Raw genomic sequence first — 13,542 nt, forward strand, 5'->3', positions numbered from 1 at the left:
TACAAGAGGCGTAGCCCAGAGCGAAGAAGAAACCAGTTTCAGACTTCCTTGATTCGGAAGCTTGCTAAGCTCATGTCTTGATGCTCATGGCAACATCATGTCTTGATGCTAAGGGCCACGGTGCTCTTCAGGAATTTCGGAGCAGCATTCCGCTGTACGTCAGTATGGGTATAAGATTTCCTTCATGTCCAACCATCCTGCCCTGGAAAACCCTTATTGAACTCGTCCAGCAAGGCTTGACACTCTGTTGCGGCGACCGTATTAATCCCTGTGACTGAAGTTCCCAGACGTTCCAACGAGTCCCGTCCAAGTAGGCTTACGCCGCAACCAGCTACGACATTGAGATTCAGTTCAGCCTCTCTATGCTGTAGTTTGATGTGGAATCTTGCTTTGCCTCGTACCTGTAGTGGAGTACCAGTGCACGTCCTTAGGTCAAGAGTTGCGATGTGCAGAATAGGCCTGTCATTGTTCCAGAGATGGTGAAACGTTTCTTAGCTTATGATGGAGAATGAAGCTCCAGGGTCCACCTCAAAAACGCGAGGACGGACGCGGCCTTGCCTCAATGGTGTAACAATTTGTTTCTTGTCTCGAGGTGTGTAGTGAAAAGATGTCTGCCCACGCCTCAGTCTCTGTGTAGCCTCAATGCAGTTTGTTTGTCCGTGTTGTTGAGACTGGCAAGCGTTAAGCATGATCGTGACCAGTAGCCTTACCAGACTGCTGCCGCTTCTTCTTACTGAAGCAAGCCTTTTCAGTATGCCAAATTTTCTTATAGAAGCTGCAGGTCGACTTGCAAAATCGGCAGTTCTGAGCATTGTGGCCTCCGTTACAGCGGTAACAACGGGAAGTCGGTTTGGTCCCTATCTTTGAATTCCGTTGCTTTGTCGTCGTGTGGAGAATCTTGCTGCCTTCAGTACTACGCATGCTTGACTGTTGCTGGGCCGCCGACTCCATAACTTTTGCGATGTCAAAACGTATTTGAAACTCAGCTCTGAGAGCTCTGAGAGTAATCGCTGTTGTGCGTGGACGTGACCCACGGATGAATCGATTCCATAACATTATTTCCAGTGGAAGAGTAGTTGTTGAAGGAGTTCCGACAGTAGAAGGAGTCGTTGTGGTTGATGCATCTGGCTCGGTTGCGCGTGACGTGGATGGCGTTGCAGCCGGTGACGTACTAACCGTCTGCGATGTTCCAGCGTACAAGGTGCCAAAGTTGCAGTCCTCGTTGAGAGCTCTCAAGGCATCCACGTATTCTGAAATGCTTTCCTGGGGTCTTAGAGATCCCTCTTGTGGAAACGCCATCGGCCTAGCAGTTCAGACGGTCCCGTCTCGAAATGGAGATTTAATTTGACCATAATTTCATGATAGGGTACCTATGATGACGATAACGGATGTAGAAGGTCGCGAACCTTGTTGTAGGTTTCTTCACCGATGAAAGTGAAAAGCAACGCACGGCTTCTTTGCTGTGTCCCGTACGCCATTTGCCTCGAATAGAAATTCGAGACGTTCGCGCCATAATGTCCAGTCTGAGCCGGCAGTGAATTCTCCAAGTGTTGCGTTGTTCATGCTGTTCCCTCGTCCCAGTATTAGAATGTAGATTTATTTTGCTTGCCAAAGAATCCCCAAAATCACACAACAGGCGCATTCTTTTCGGTCGCACTTGATTGCACTACCTTGGACTCCTCGCAAGACAGGCTACCGGGTGCTGCACTTTCCTGCTGAAAGGAACTTTATTAGTAATGCCTCTCTTTTCAACAGGAAAGTGCAGCACGCAAATAACCCAGTTCGGATCTAGTGCAGGAGGTGCAAGCGAAAAGAATGCACCTAACGCCAGTCCAACCGCGCAGTTCGTTCCATGCAGTCCCGTTCCACACTTCTTCGCCTACCTGTTTCACCTGCTCATGACCATAGGGCTGCCTACAACCCAAACAGCATAGTTTCGTTTAAGACAGATCGAAGTACCTGCGCACCACACTACGAAGTGGAATAACAACGGACACCTGTGATCTACATATATTTCACGGTACTGGTAATTCATTTCATTTCATTCATTGTCGATTGTAACAGAGAAAAGTAAAGAAAAAGGGGAAGTTGTCCGAAAAGAGGCTCAAAAACCGCTTGACACACACTTCCAGAGGGTCTCACTCGTATGTCAACAGTAGCACAAAAGTACAAATGGAAAAATACAAGGCACTCACGAAATGAACCATACTTAGTAATGCTAACCACGCACACACAAAACACACTCAAATACGAGTTTCACCAGATTAACACCCGTAATGCACTTACAGATAGATGAGTTGTATTTACACCGCTCGCATAACAACTGTTTAAAATCCCGGGAAGGACACGAGATAGAAGCTGACTTCCATAGTTTGTGACTTGAATCATGGTGACAAGAAATGGAACATTGTGTGTTGCTGAAGGCACGACTTCTTGTGGAAATCTTCCATTGCTCAGAATGTCGGGTGGTTTTCCAATGAAAATAATGACAATATGATACAGTACACAGTAGAAAATAAATGTAATAATTAGTAACTTTAAGGAGGTTGAGACTGAAAAAAAAAAAAAAGCTCCTGTGTGACTGTAACGGGAAACATCAGTTATAGCTCTGACTGCCCAGTTTTGTGCGAGTAATAACTTGTTTATATTACTTTGACTTGAGGCACCCCAACCCAAGAAGCACTAACGGCGTACGGGAAACAAAGCGAATTATATATAAACATTTTGACATTTCTCCGCAAAATTTGGCGGAGACGACTCATGCCTCCAACGGACCTAAAAATTTTTGGTCTTGACGTGAGGTACCTAGCAGTCCTATGACAGATTTTCAGAGAGATGTATTCCCAAAACCTTCACGGATTTTACGATATCAATGCGATTTTGTCCAAGAAATATGTCAACAGGACATTTCACGGGTTTATTCTTAGTTGTATAAAACACAGCTTTTTTTAAGCGAACTTGGTAAGCAAACTTGGACCCGCACCCGCAAGAATTTAATCTGGGCGACCCGCACCCGCAGTGCTGTCTGTGTACCCGCATACACGCATTGGAATCCGCAGGGGGAAGTGAGCGGCATACACGCGCTCGGCTGCCAGTTTGAAACCTCGTTTTCTTGTTCACTCTCTGGGTGGTGAAGATGACTATACGGGCACGATGCACCAGCCTTACCCCAAATCAATGGATGCGTTCCTTCTGTTCTTTATTGAACGTCCACTCGCCTCCTCGTCCATTTTACCGCTCTTTCTATTTTAAAAGAATGGAAATTTTTAGTGTTGGCATGTCTCGGACGGCTTCAATCGTATGCAATAAAACGGCAATCAACAAAGAGCCATATATCATATGTCTCTATTAATAATCGATCTCGACGCCAGCACTTGCCTGCTGCAGTCTGCCACATGGATTTATACGGCCAACGACATAGGGCACTGCCAGTAGTATAGTTTAATACAGCGTAATAACCGTGCCTGTATAAGAACCATACTGTATAACAACCACTTCTTTTCTAACCCAAGATGGCCGATTGTAATCCAGTTCTAAGCCAACACAATCCAGTTCTAAGCCAACACAATCTATTTGTAAACCACCACAAGCCAATCCAAAGCCATCTGATCGGCCGCCATTAGCCACGCCCACTTCACGTTGATTGGTCCACGCCAAGCCTACTGATCTTTGATTGGCTCACCGTAGCTCCGCTCCTTTATGCTAATTAGTTGGCTTGGCTTCGCCCAGTTCATGCTGAATGGCCCGTGCTAAGCCTACTGATCATTCATTGGTTGACTGTAGCTCCGCCCCTTTATGCTAATTACTCGGCTCTGCCTACTTCACGTTGATTGGTGGTGCATGCGTATCGCTGAGCACATCTCCGCCCCTTTATGCTAATTAACTGGCTCTACTGATTGGTCCATTCTAAGCCTACTGATCACTCTCCACATTTTCCAGGCTTTCTAAGCCCTCTGATTGGCCGTCCCCAATTTAAGCCTACCAAATGTTCAAGCCCATTGATTGGCTGAGTAAGCCCGCTGAACATAGCATTCATTAGTGCCCGCAAGATGGCAGCGACCCCGCTGCGGCTTTATCTCAGATGTTCAAACTTACGTTGTGGTGTGCAACTTTCCGCCCACTTCATGCTGATTGGTTCATTCTAAGCCTACTGACTTACTGAAGTTGTGGTTGACACTTGCCAGTGCATTACACACATTAACATAGGAAAAACAAGATATGATGCACAAAAATTAACTTGTATTGGTTAGTTGTGCAACGTCCTGGGATGACAGAATTTCTCTAAGTAATAGCAGCGTGTTTTCTTTTTGTTTCACTTTTCTTTGCTCTAGGACAAAGTTGGCAGCTCTCCATTTCAATCACAACGCGGACAGGGAGATTGCTGAGTACATCCTAAAGTTTTCCAAAGCGCGGGAAACTTGGGCAGTTGCTGGGGTCAGAACCAAGCCCACTTTTGGTAAGTACAACATTATGCATAAGATTGTAGTGGATGAACCTGTTTAGTAATGTCACAGAAAGAAAGATAGTAGTGCTAACAGGGAATTGTTTCTATGTATTCAATTCTCCAATTCCAATTTGCAACTTCAGAGTATGTCACAAAGCTCATCGACTGCGTGCTGGACCTCTGCGAACAATGGCCAAGCTATGCCTCTGCTGCAGCTGCTTCAGCTCCTACGAGCTACGAAACTCTGTGCAGCAGGGCAGGTCCGAGGCCTCCGCTTCAGGAAGCCTTTGACACCCACAAGGAAAGGTTCTCCCACTGACAGCACATAGCCTTAACAGAACCTACAAGTAGCGTCAAGTCTGCATACTTCACAAGGTTGCTGACGTACCTCTGTTGTGTCAAAAGGAATACTTTTTGTGGTGGAAAGTGAGTATAAAGCAGTAAGTGTGCAATAAGTTTGTCAAGCTGAACTATGTACAAGTTTTTATTTAAGATGAGTGTCAGACAATCGTACTTCACAGGACACTTGTTAATCTGACATTCTTGCTCTGCGATCATTTGGCTTGGGAATCAGTTCCTCACAATGTAAATCTGCCTTGTTCATATGACAATTCACTTGTCCAGCAGTGCACAGACTTTTCGTACAAACAAGCTGATCACATGTATCGTGTACTTGATAATGTGGCTGCCAGTCCCTCACCCGGTAATCCTCGGGACTTGCAAATGCCTTCCTGTCTTTTCTAATTACATATTGCAGTTCGATGTACATTTTAAGGAAGACCTGTAATTCTTTTTGTCACAACTATGCTCACAAACAATAGCCCTAGCTGCACGGACTCACTTGTGCTATGTTGAGCTGCAGTTTCGCCAAAGCGACAGCAAAGCGACAGGGGGATAGACACCCTCCCCCTCGCTCAAGCGCTCAGGAAATGTGATCACGACTGGCAGGTAATGCCCTTTTTGCTAGGTAAATGTGCACGGATTGGCAAATTATTTTTGTGTGCCACCTCCGATAACCCCTCCTCCCCATAGTGGTCCACCTCCCCGAAAAAAAATTTCCGGCTATGCTTCTAACTACCTCCTTAATCACATGAATTCCTAAATGTAATTTACCAATGTCTCCTCTTTTACTGGGTAATGGTGCAGCCTGTTTTGTGCATCAGGGTTTTGTCCACACTGAAGAAGGCCTCCATATATGCACTGTATGACACTGATGATACTGATACAATACATATAAGTCTTGAAATTTATGTCCGTTACCTGTGATATCATGTGTGGTAAGGTTAATCATGCCCCAGTGTATTCATGCAGCATAACAAAGTAGCTCCAAGTGCACCTTGTAAACAGTGTCAATTTTACATGAATTTGTATATTCTTGAACATTACAAGTGGTCCAATTTGCAATACACTCTATACGTATGTAGGGGCGCTTATCTTGTTCGGTGCATGATGCAAATAATTTAATGCAGTTCATTTTAGACAAATGATAAGCGTGTCATGTAACATGCAAAACTGTGATGAGCTGTGAAACCTGAGGCTTTGGACCCTGCCAGATTTTCCCAGTGGACATTACCCATAGTAGAAATTCTCAAGCACATTCTTCACACATTTCTTGTTCTCTGTAGTACTGTCATTGTTAAAGCCTACAAACAAAACTGAACAACCCATGCAGAACAAAACAAATGGACAGAATTGAACGGTACCTCTGCAGAGTTTCAAGTGCAGACAAGGAACAGCAATGGTATGTAAAGACCCCGGATGCCAGGCTAATCCCCTTCTTTTTTTCCTGAGTACTAAAAGTGCCTTTCAATATAAGAGTATTGGGCCAAATTGGGAGATGGGTAAACCAGATGCATAGATTCTACTGTGCCTGGAAATATCTATTTTGGCATTACTGCCTATTGTACCTTAATGCGGCAAATCACATTTGTACCCATGCTGTGTGTCTCCCGGTCATTTTACTAAACGTTCCGTAAATGACTTTACTGTTTTTAATCGTGACACATTTTTACTTGGAACATTGCCCAAAATAGCACTTTGATGACTGACTAGAGTTAACCTTGTAGCTGTAATCGGTATTGTGTCGCACGTCCTTTTCGGAACAAGTTATCACTTCAGAAAAGTAATGGAATATTAGCTGGCAGCACCAACACCTGCAGAGAAGTTTTAACATGCAGCATTGTGTAGGTGTTAGATATCCCACAGACTTGGGCTCATCCTTGATTGAAAAAAAGAGTAAAAAGGACAGACACTTGTTTTTGTGCTTTTAGAACTGGCAATACCGAAATAAAGAGTGAATTAATTTGTAGTGCCTGTAGTGCCATTTTTATTTCCCAAATTGAATTTGTTATGCCTATGACATGTGCCAAAAACAGATTTTTTTGTTTTTACATTTTTAGGGTCTCATGGTATACAATTGCCTGTGTTCGATGCTGGAGAGAGTGAACTTTCGTGATTGTTGTTGTAGTTAAAAGTGCTGTGTGATTTGTGAAGGGTGTAGTGGCTGGCTGTGCCTTCACAGTTCCTCATAAGACCATATCATTGTGATCAATATTGTGAAGGGGCTTATTAATTCATTCCCCGCATCACCACCTGCAATGGGGTAGAGTAACGACCCTGGCGATGGAACTGAGCATTCATCATTCATCGTCTCGAAATAAAGTTGTTGTTGTTCCAAAAGAGAACATGATAAAGGTTACTTACAACAACCGGACGAAAGCCAAATTGGAAGAAGCCCAATGTGATTTCTATGCTGTGTGTTATGATTGCTTTCCAAGGAACGGTAATTCAGAATTGCGGGACAGTAGCCACATGAAAAACCTTACACCCATAGCTATCTTGTATACTTGTGTCTTCATCCCGTCGCTCATTGTGTCACCTGTAGTGTTGTAACACGTATATGGCAAAAATAAATTATGATAGTTGTATTTCTTTGCATATATTTGGTACAGTGCATTGTTCTTGGCTACTATATGTCTTGTGTAGAAAATATAAATAAACAAATTCACCACTCTGCAACACTCTTGTCAACTGCGCGGAACTACTTTGATTTTCATCAAAATCCATGGGTAAGAGCTTGCCAAACCGATGCTGAAGGTTCTTACACGTTATAGAAGTCTAATACATTACATCAGTATGTGATAGGTTTACATACGTGTTATCGTTCGGCTTACCTCCTGATCCGTGGAAACATAAATGATGCTCGTCAAAACCAAGGGGTACAATAAGTGACCAACATAACTAAAGACACCAGCTGACTCTCACCAAAATTCATGGCATTATGCTTTTCAATAAATGTTTATACACCGCATTGCTCCTTTCATGCAAAGGCCCTTTTCTCCTTCATCCGCTGTAACTTGAAGCTATTAGGTCTTCAGCATGACCAGTTTTACTGAGCATGCCATTATTTACATAGAGTGGTGTGGTTTTATATTTGCTTCTCTGGACAACCAAGGTCTGACTTCCCTATTTTGGTAAGGTTGCCTTTGCGGCACCGGGAGAATATTTGTACTCTGCAACAAAGCATATCATACAAGGCAGAGAACAGCGGAGACATTTCCACCACGGTTACTGGTTTTGACACAAAGGTTATATGTTTGCGCTGACAAATTTGGTCGCAAAACTGTCTTGAAGTGTTACTTGCTACGGGAACTGTTGCCAGGCTGAACAATTGTAGTACAGCACACTGTGCATTTCCTTAGACTGGGTGTAAAGTGTGTCACTTCCCTTGATTACATCTGTGGCTCAGCAAACAGAATACTAATATCTGGTCTGAAGACTGACGCAAGATCAGTATTGAACGTCGTGGAACCCTATCTATTTGCGAAAGCATTGTGAATGAATTTATGTGTGGATTGAGTCGTACGTACATCTAAGTAAACAAGCAAAACTTGATAAGGGCTCCCCATGAATTAACATGGCACAACGCGCTAGTAGACTGTATACACCTCTTGTATAACTTTCACTTCCATATTACAGACACTGCAGTTCGAATGGTCACAATACACCCATACGTCGTGCATTGCCGTCCTGCAAGGATTCCGCAGAACGTATATATTTTTTTCATGGAATTTTGGTCTGGCAATCGCTTGATTTGTACAATTACAATCTTCTTTCTTTGAAGAACAGTCCTCTACATGTAATATGCTCAAACGACCGCCACTGCTCACGCAGTTTCTCAATCGCTCCCGTACTTGCATCAATTTGTAAAAGTAACAAGCCGGTTGAGGTGCGAACTTCTCGAGCGCATAATCACAATTTGGCGTCGAAAACGTTGTTGAGACGAATTGGAAGTTGTAGTGACACCGATTCCATCGTTCCACAGCTCTGTTGTGGTTGCCTCGCCGACAGCCATAACTAGATTTTCTCGCACACGCTGGAAGCCGGAGAAAGCCTCAGCTTTCGTCCAATCAGAAGCAGGATACATCATCTACGTAGATGGAGCCGGTTTATCCCATGTACGTCACGAAAGTGGCTGCGCCCATGGCTTGTTTCGATTTCTTTGATTAATGAATTTGCGCAGTAGGAAGACAAAATTGAGAAACGGATGTCCATTTCGGGGATAGTTTGATGTGCTCTTTCAGAATATCACAACCGTTTCAACACATCGGGAAATCGGCGTTGCTGACCTTTAAAAAACACGAGACATGGGGACGTACCTAACAGCTCCAGCTGGCAAAAAGAGTACGTCTCCTGTTTTCAACAAACCAGCGCAAAGAACGATGTCGCTCGTGATTATGGTGCTATACATGCCGAAGATTACTTTTTAAAAGTGTGTACAGAATAGCGTATACAGTGTATATCTTAAGAGGAAGTGTTGCTCAACCGCATACTTACCCGACATCTCCCTCTCCGCTGTGAGGAACGATGACGAAGGTTTTAGAGAATTAGTGGATGTAGTTCCGTATCGGGACCACTGGCTTTTTTTGAAGAAAACCTAATAAAAACAAAAATCAAACGCTTTTAGGTGAAAGAGGAAGTAATTAGTAACGAAATTAAAAAGGGAATGACCCTCGTATATTCCGTAAACCGTATAAAAATTGAATTTTATCGCCGGTTTCTTGATGGCGATCCGCCATCTTGGCTGAGGACCTTACTGACCTAACCCGAGGCACAGTGTCGACGCCCGCACCGCCTAGTGCGTGCCTGGGGGGGGGGGCGCCCCCCGAGACCCCCCCAAATCTGTAGAACATAACTTAACCTAACCTCAGTAAAGTGCGGTGATTTAGCCCATTTCAACGGCGCTACCTTTCGCAAGACGGCAAGTTTCGAATCCGTTAGGCTTAGCATTCCCGTGTTTCTCCTGCGCTAAAAGTGAATCAGATGGGGTTGTTTAAATGCATATAAAAAAACTTCTAGTCCACAGAATTTTATAATTCTTACATTTTTAGATTCAGTATATGATCTTCTTCCACTTCTATGCAATATTTACTTTCCTAACCGTTTCACTAATTTTTAAAGACGAGTGGTCCCGATACGGAACTACACCCGAATTAGTTATGCGAAACATCGGCGTGACACGAAAATGCGGGTATGAAACACGACATACCCATGATTAAGAGGCTTTTGGGCACAGAAACAACGCGTAATCCCTGCAGGTCACAGCCTGTCGATGTCTATGCCGCCACCACTATACGTCGTCGTCTTCTCCTTCAAAAGAGTTGTTGTTGTCGTAGCTTTTCTCTTATTCTTTTTCGTCTTCCACTGCATTTTTCTCTTCCGTTGAAATGTAGATCCAACTTTTTTAGATTGTATGTACATCCAGTGTCTGTGTTCAATTCAACAAGGCGGAAAGCAGTGAACCTGGAACGAAAGAAAGGCTCATCAAAAGGCAGTGTGTTGCCCAGTTGTTCTTCGACCAATATGCCTTTTCCGTCAGGTCGTTTCCAACGCTTTTAAATATTGAAACCTTCATCTTTTGATATGTTTATTTTCAGTCATGCTTCCAAAGAGAACTCCTCTTCAGCTCTCGGGGACAGCTCACGCACTGTGACTTACATGATCACCAAATCCTCTCCCCATCCCCCACGCGATATTATGGCCTGCACCGCGTCGTTTAAATGCGTCTCAAAGGTCTCTCACAGACACCTTGTGTGTGTAGCACAAGCTATACTTGAGCGTGCAGCACAAGTCCTCCTTTGCAAGGAGGAAATTCAGGGCCTTCAAGTAGCGAATCATGAAGACGATTTACCTGGGTCATCACTACGAATTACCTTTACAACATAATGATGTGGGGGGGGGGGATATGTTTATTAAAGATAAAGAAAGGGGGAAGGGGGAATGATATGGGTTGGTAAAGGCACAGCCGTAAAGCTCAGGCGAACGGCAGTTGAATCATAGATATGCCATTCTGTGTAGCTATCGCGGTTGGTGCTAGCGGAGTACTTATCTTGCACCGACATAACAGACAGGAGTGAAAAATAAGGCTTAGAACAGCGTTATCGATAATTCTCCCTCTCGGTGTAACTCTGGCTTGACACGCATTACGTGGCCTGTGGCGCACACAATGCGTGACACTAGACTGTTCTGCTGCTTTTGATGTGCACATCACTGCAGCCTAGTGTGGCATCAGTCTGATTCTGGTGCTTTCCAGTACGTTTGGTGTGTGCATCATACTTGTGTATAGTTTTGATGTGAACGCGGTAGTCGTCTGGTGTGGTTGAGTACGGGCACCATGGCACGTACACCGGGCCAACGTCACTAGACAGGGATTCAGCTGTCGAACTGTGCGGTGATGCTATGAACCACCACTGGCTCGACTTCTTGGTGGCGTTGACTTCACTTTAAGGAACTGTTGACGACATCAACAGTATGTGGTCTCCACATCCACGAGCTGACATCTCAAAGCCCTATGTGCATATCATCAACGGAGAGATTCTTGAAACGCCGCGAGAAAATTGTACCCCCGTGTTGCCCCAATCTTCCATCGAGCCTGTTGTCACGGGAGCGATTCCCGGACCAAATTTTTGTTGACCTGTCTACACAGTGGGGACTGGCTGTTAGGCGTGTAAGCGACACCAGTGAGGACACATGTTGCCAACAAACACAACAAACACATACTTTTCACACTTTACGGCAACGTACCCGCGTGTCCATACTTCCCGGGGCCGAATGTCGCGTAAGCCCCGCTCAATCTCCGGGCGACTTCTCCCTTCAAAATCCTGACATTTGCCCTCCCTTCCGTCAAGAGGGCGGCTCCCTTAAATAACATTTCGCCAGACACAAATAAATTACACAAAGTAAACAACCTCTTCATTGAAACCACCTGGCCATTCGACCTTCCGACATTCCTGCTTGCTAAGCTTCAGGACACTTTCTCCAGAATTCGGTCCCTAAAGCAGCTTTCACCCCTTTGTTCATCTGCCCACAAACAGGTGTCTTTCGGGGGTGTCTAGACGGTTAGTAATCGAGGAAGTGGTCCGACACGGTGACCCAAGGTGATGTTGGTATTAATGTTGTAATGTGCTGCCACCTGTAGTGAGAGTGTGGATATAACACGAAAAAGTCATATCCTCAATATAATACTTCGCAATGGAACCTCGGACATTATGTCTATTCAAACGCAAAATCCTCATCAATGAGCAGAGGTTCATTTTCGTTGTTTTTCACTTGCGGTACTCTGTTCCACTTAACACTAGAAGGCAGAGATGTCGTCGATGAGTATTAGCATCCATTGCGTTGCTCTATTGTGATCCGCGTAGGGGTTCCGCTGCCTTGCAAGTGTTACCTACAAAAGCCACATTCCAGAGGTATCTGATATGCAATATTAGAACGTTCTAATATTGTATATCAGATACCTCTGGAATGTGGTTTTTCTTATATCGGCCAAAGTAAACGCTGCCTAAATGATCGCTTGCGGGAGCATGCCCTCAGAGCAAAAAATAACGATTGTTCTTCCGAATTGGTAAAACACCTACAAGTCTGTAGAGGTTGAGCGCCCAGATGGCATGAAACCTTTGTAATGTCAAGTGAAAGTGACCTTAACAAAAGGCTTATGAAGGAAACGCTGTCCATTATCTCTGCTGGGAACTGTGTTAGCAAGCCTTCCCTGACATTTCCGTTGGTTTGGGGGGCGTTCTTACGTTCTCCTCACCCTTCATTCTCACCTACTTGAACCCTTATATGTTTGTGCTGTTAAGTAAACTTGCAGCTGTGTTTGAGACCTTGTCTGTGTTTGTCGTTTTTTTTGTCGCCTAATCTCGGGTTTTTAAGTTATGGATCCAAAAGATTTGCTATCGAATTTAATACATCCCCCCCCAACTCTCTCCAGATACCAAAAAACAAAAACATTTACTATTCTTGAGGGCGAGCTCCCTGGAAATCATTGCACTGCGGTGTGCTCGATGCGTTAAAGACGCAAATGGGAATTGCTATGTATGTTTAGGGAAGTGTGTTTTCGGATAAAACCCTGTAAAACCCGTTTTTACCACCGGTTTGCATCATCATCATCACTTAGGTTAATTCCTGACAAAAAAAAAAAAAAGAAACCCGAAAGTGAGGTCGTGGTGGTGTTGGTTGGGATGCCGTAAACCCGGCTTGCGGTTGCCAGCATGTCCACCATGTGGGAGCTAGCTGTCCCACATCTTCTCTCAACTTGAAATGCGTGAAGTGGTTTTTATCGTATTTTCTACCCGAAAATTAACTTTTCGACCCGATATCACACGATTTTCAAAACCATAAAACCCGAAAACACAGGACCTTATATATGTCCGAATGGGAGCGCGAAAGTACCGCCTTGTTGTATCCACGATAGAAACTTCGTGAGTGCAGATTATTTCTCCTGCAAACCTTGTAAACATGAATGCATCACGTCCCCCCCCCCCCCCTCTACATCTATGGCTTATCAACACCAGACAAGTTCGCTGACAAGAAAGTAAATTTATCTCTTGCACGAGACACCCTCTTTTTTTATCCCCACTTTTGGTGAATTCCATATCAACGTTGAGGTTGGTCGAGTAACGAAGATAACCATTGTCCAGTGGAGGGACCCTGAGGCCTTTTTGGAGCCTTTTGAAAGGAGCCAGCTGACGTTTCACGGGCCTGCCGCCGTAATCTAGACGGGAGGTCGGACGTCAGTGAGACACTTCCCACAGGTCAAC

Source organism: Ornithodoros turicata, chromosome 4, assembly GCF_037126465.1.
Source record: "Ornithodoros turicata isolate Travis chromosome 4, ASM3712646v1, whole genome shotgun sequence".
NCBI classification, from domain to species: domain Eukaryota; kingdom Metazoa; phylum Arthropoda; class Arachnida; order Ixodida; family Argasidae; genus Ornithodoros; species Ornithodoros turicata.